Source organism: Salvelinus sp. IW2-2015, unplaced genomic scaffold (assembly GCF_002910315.2).
Source record: "Salvelinus sp. IW2-2015 unplaced genomic scaffold, ASM291031v2 Un_scaffold1173, whole genome shotgun sequence".
Taxonomy (NCBI): domain Eukaryota; kingdom Metazoa; phylum Chordata; class Actinopteri; order Salmoniformes; family Salmonidae; genus Salvelinus; species Salvelinus sp. IW2-2015.
The window spans coordinates 238,435-243,911 of NW_019942765.1; the positions used below are offsets into that span (position 1 = coordinate 238,435).

Below are 5,477 nucleotides of genomic sequence, written 5' to 3' on the forward strand. Positions count from 1 at the left end.
GACCAGTCGAGGTGAGGAACGCCGGACCTGACCATTGACGGACCACCAGGTCGAGGAGACGACCGGGACACTATGACCAGGTCCGAGGGAGGACGCGAGGACCCCTTACCAGGTCGGGGAGACGCCGGGAACCAGTCCGAGAAGACGCGGGAACACTGAACTTGACCAGGTCGAGGGAGGACGCCGGGACCACTTGACCAGGTCGAGGGAGGACGCCGGGACCACTTGACCAGGTCGAGGGAGGACGCCGGGACCACTTAACCAGGTCAAGGGAGGAAAATACTAATCGTAACCACCACCTTTGGTAACCTCTAGCAACTTTTGTACAACTCCCCTCACCCACAGTCAGAACACATTTTAAAAAGGCATGTCACGTAGTTTAGATACACAAAGATACACTTTTTGTTAACGATAATTTAAAACCTTTTAAAATAAAACGTGAAACCCGGTTAAATATCTGCCTAATCTTAAAAAAAAAAAAACTATCTTAATTTTGTTGAGTCAATACTGAAGTCGAGTGTCAAAACCAATTGAAAGCGCTGAAGGATTTAATCCAGTCTTCTTTTGAAGGATTTAATCCAGTCTTCTTTTGAGTGCTTTAGATGGTGTCTGCATCAGGGGCTTGTAAACTACAGGGCAGGACAGGACAGGAAAGGACAGGACAGGATAGGGCAGGACAGGAAAGGACAGACAGGACAGGAAAGGACAGGGCTGGATAGGGCAGGGCTGGACAGGGCTGGATAGGGCAGGACAGGATAGGGCTGGACAGGATAGGGCTGGACAGGGCAGGAGAGGACAGGAGAGAGATGCCTCAGTGACTCCTCTTCAAGTGTCAAATCATTACCTCAACAACACAGTGAGTTCAGGCATTCTGTTAGCCAATAAGGTGCTTGTTAAGGGGTGTATAATGATCGGTGTCTGGAACCATCGTCTGGCCCCCCCCCCCCCGTTAAAACATGGAATAATGCTTCAGAACACAACAACATATTGGAGGTTTAGAAATGACTTGGTTCCGAGTCCACACCTAGTAACAATAATAATAATTATATGTATATATATATATATATGTATGTGTATATATATATAGATATACTATTTACAGACTCAAAAACGCCATGCTGCAGCTTTTCGTAYAAATGATGAAAACCTCCAACGATGTATTAAAATAAGATAGCACTTTGTTCTGGYTCTTTCCGTATAATATCTGCAAGGTTGCTTACTCACTCCTTCGTCTTTATCCGTCGACTAGCACAGTGACAAAGTGTCTGGCGTTTCTACCACCTAAGAAAACACGTTGTGGGAGTTTTACAGGAGTTTTCATGCAGMCTCGAGGTCGTCGTCGTCGCTATAGTTACACCAAACAAAGTCTTTCTCAATGTTTTTAGGGGGGAAAAAAGAAAAAGACGCCCCCCAACGGACAGGGAAAGAAAACAGACGATAGAACAACCCTTCTTCTTCTGTTGTTTTTTAAGGAGAATTGTGTTTTTTGGAGGAGCAGAGGTTGGGTTCCTTTGATTGACTGACTGTTCTGTAACTACTTCCTGTGTCCTAGGCAACTTCCTGCGTGTCTCTGCGTCCCCATCGGTCAGTTACAGTTGCTTGTCGCTTTCCTTCTTCAGGCGGCTAAAACACAAAACACACAACAACAAACAAAAAAACACGTTAGCGTCGCCACTCTTATTTAACTTCACTTGTCCAAGTTAAAAATAAAACAACAAAAAATGCCCCTGCCAAGGTTTATATGCACACTGATATTCTCACAGGCGCTATATTGTATTACAAGTCGATCACAAGCTGGAGAACCTGAAACAAAGCCGTTGTACAAGCGTGCATTTAAACATTTAATCACCGCAGTATAATCGGTAAGAAACATGTCTATAATTTGCCCAATGCAATCTTAAAAAATGTCAAAAGAGACTTGCTCCACAACCCATATAAAAACAGTGACTACAATCAGTCTATATATATATATATATATATAGACCCGATGGGGTCACATTCTCTGAAAATGCAAAGTGCAGAGTTAGTTAGTTCTTAAGGTAAAACATCACTTGCCATCAGGTTTTTCTGTAAAAGGAGTCCATTTCTGGAACTCGAGATCACTTGAATCGTCTGCATGATCTTACAGAAATCACACAAATGAAAATCTTTTTAAATTAGCAACAAGAATTTATAACCACAGATGAACCATATTATGTTATGTTTAATATTTGTTTTGTAATTTAATGAAATTATTCTTATTTTTAATCCCATCTAAGGACCGATGCCGTCTAGGTCGGTCTAGGCCCACGTCTGTCAATGTGTGTGTCTGGTTAAGTGTTTTCAAATGTGTCTGTGTTGCTCAGTAGGTGTGTTGTTCGGTGAGTGTGGATACCAGATAAGGATTATAAAAAGGGCATGTGCGAAGACAGACTCAGTTGTGGAGTGATGAGCGCGCATATAGCCTAGCCAGCATGAGACGAAGAGGAAGCTCCTGAGCGGGAGGCAGTGAGAGTGAGTGCATCCAAGAGCGAGGTGGTGAACCTGGCGCAATTGTGTGTCAGGGGGAACGCCAATAAAACTCTGGCTCGCATATGCAAATCCCTTTGTGTTGTGTAGCGAAATTGACTCATCTCGGTTCACGAACAGTCATTTATATTTTTCCAAACGGGCTGAGAGTATACCATGGTAGTATCGAGAGGAAACGAGCAATCTCACACCAGGACTACTTCGGCTTCATAACGAGAGTGTAGACAGTCACGACATCTCATCTAGTGAATAAGAACGAGAAACTCACAATAGATAACACGTCACATGAAAGATTGCACATAGTTTTTGAGTGAGAAATAAGACGATCAATGTTGGGGAGAAAAGGGCCTCAATAAAACTATACGCGATGATAGATAATCCACAAACTCTGCTCCATCTGGAACAACAGATCACTGTGTTTCGTACTGAGACTATGCCCAGTGCCATGCGTCGAGTAGTAGCATGAGTTTGTCAGACTATAAACTAATTGATTGTGAAACCTAAAGGCTCCTTGGAGACAAGCCTACTCGGAGATTAACGGTGCTCGCTGTGACTCAAGCCTGACGAGCTTCAACCAAGTGCAGCTGGGGCGGTACTCCGGCTCAGTACGGGCGTCACCAGGCGCCCTGTACTGTGTTCACGTTGAGAAGTTTAACTGGGGCTCGGGCTTCCGTACGTGGCGGTGCTCGGCTCGGCTCGCCGGCAGGGGTTCAATTAAGGGCAGATCATCCCTCTCTCCTGCAGCTAAACCACCGTGGGGCTAAACTCAGGGGACCATAGAAAGGATATTTTGTAAAGTTAGCTGTGACAGCTTCTGTGACCAGTCAAATCGCGATCTTTGTTGATCAAGATGTGTTGGCATCTGTACTGATGGTGGCAACACAGCCAATGAACAGCGGGAGGCACATCAGTGGGAGTGGTAATTCGGCTCCAGTAGCAAGAGCGTATGCGAGACAGTCGAGTGTGCTCTCCCAACCGACGATCTATCGGGGTAGCACCTGTCAGCATTCACCCTAGAGGCTGCTTCGTCACTGCTAGGCTGAATGCCTTGACAGCTCTCTGAAAGACGTTTTGGACTCACTAAGTGTAGAAAACTGGTGCTTAACTTTGTTCAAAGACAACCCTCAGTGCCCTTGAACTTCTGTGTATTTTGCTGCATTTATGCAATGATTGGGCGTCAGCATACCTTGTAATGCTTCTTACAACATATACAGGAATTGCGCTTGCGGTTATACTGGAAGGGGACAAAGTTGACAAGGTTTCATTCTGGTTTTTCAATTGAGAGACAAGACTAAGTTTTCTTTACTCGCGTCAGTGTATGATTTCAATGTGACGCGCTGCATGAATGAACCGAGTTTCTCACACGAGCAGGCCTATATTAGTGCGGTGACTGGTTCTTAATCGGTCTCGCCTGAAATCATTGAAACTAGGATTTACAGGGAACTTTCCGCAACTATAGTTTCCCAACTGTTGGGGACAAAATATGAGGCTAATGATTAAGAATATTGGAGCTGCTTTTCTGTCCTGCAAGTTAGACTATGGCTTCGGCTCACTCCAGTACGGCTCGGCTCACAGTACGGCTCGGCTCAGTACGGCTCGGTTCGGCTCGGCTCAGTAACTCGGCTCAGTACGGCTCGGTCAGTAAGGCTCGGCTCAGTACGGCCTCGGCATTCGGCTCGAGTACGGCTCGGCTCAGTAGCGGCTGGCTCGGCTCAGTAACGGCTCGGCTCAGTACGGCTTCTAGGCTGCGGCTCAGTACGGCTCGGCTCCAGTACGGCTCGTCAGTACGGCTCGGCTCAGTACTCGGACTCCAGGCTCAGGCTCGTACGGCTCGCTCAGTACGGCTCGGCGCGCTCGGCTCGGTAGCGGCTCGGCTCGGCTCAACGTACGGCTCGGCTCGGTACGGCTCGTCTCGTAGGCACGGCTCGGTACGGCTCGGCGGTCATTTCGGCTCGGCTCGGCAGGTCTCGGTCAGCCGCGACTTCGGCTTGTTACCGATTCCTCGGGTTACCTGTACAGTACGTCTTTTGTGGGTGCAAGAGCTCTGAACGGCATCGGCGCAGTACTTAACAGCGAGCCTCGCTCAAGTTAACGGCCCGGTCCTCAAAGTAACTGGAATCGTATTACAGTACAAGCGAAGACGAGCTCCTGAAGGTGAGCTGGGTGCGGCATTTCACAAGGTTACTACTTCCCGGCGGTAACGGCGAGATGACGTGAAAAACTAAGAGATCATGAATTCATTTAGAATGTGTTTGCTGTTTATCTGAGGTTCTTACCCGAGCCTATTCATGCACCTGTGCCGGTGGTCTAGCTCAATCGTTCATGCGTTACGCTTTAACGCGTGGAATTCTTGTCATTCTCGCAACCAGAAGAGAGGAGAGAAGGTCCTTCGAGTGGATTGCGCCGTGCGGCCAGTAAAATTGACGAGAAGCGGACGACAGGAGGGGTGGGGGCCCGGTCTTCTCGTGAAAGCCACTGAGGTAAGTGGTGATCACTACAGAAGCACTAGCCACTGGGTGCCCCCTAGATTATCTGGTAGGGCTGCGCTTCATTGTTTCTCTTGCCTATGCAAATCACACTAGTTAAGACAACTGATGCCCTTCCAGAAACCTGAGGCAACACAAACATTCACCACCTGCCTGCACAGAGTCAGAACACCACATGGTTCAGTGTACACTTATGATCATACAGTCATCACACTAGGGGATATATCAGTAGCTGATTGCAATTTTATTCTAAATGTCATATGAAACCATATACAGTCAGACTGATCAACCTTATTATCCATAATCTATGTCATCATACAACGAATGACAATCAGACTGATCAATTATGTCTAATCAATTGTCATTCATAACTCATATCAGACTGATCAAATTATTCTATATCTAGTGTCATCATAACTACATTTCAGGACTGAATCATTATCTAATGTCATATTAACAATCATCAGACTGTCAATTATTCTA

General features: G+C 46.5%; 1 long non-coding RNA gene across 1 annotated transcript; it reads right to left on the minus strand.

The window, feature by feature from the left end:
- Window positions 1–708: 708 nt before the first annotated feature.
- LOC139024197 (uncharacterized) lies at window positions 709–2,363 on the minus strand. Its single transcript, XR_011475489.1, has 2 exons — window positions 2,056–2,363; window positions 709–1,623 (listed from the first exon to the last, which is right to left on the minus strand). It is a non-coding gene; the product is annotated as an uncharacterized lncRNA (long non-coding RNA).
- Window positions 2,364–5,477: the final 3,114 nt, after the last annotated feature.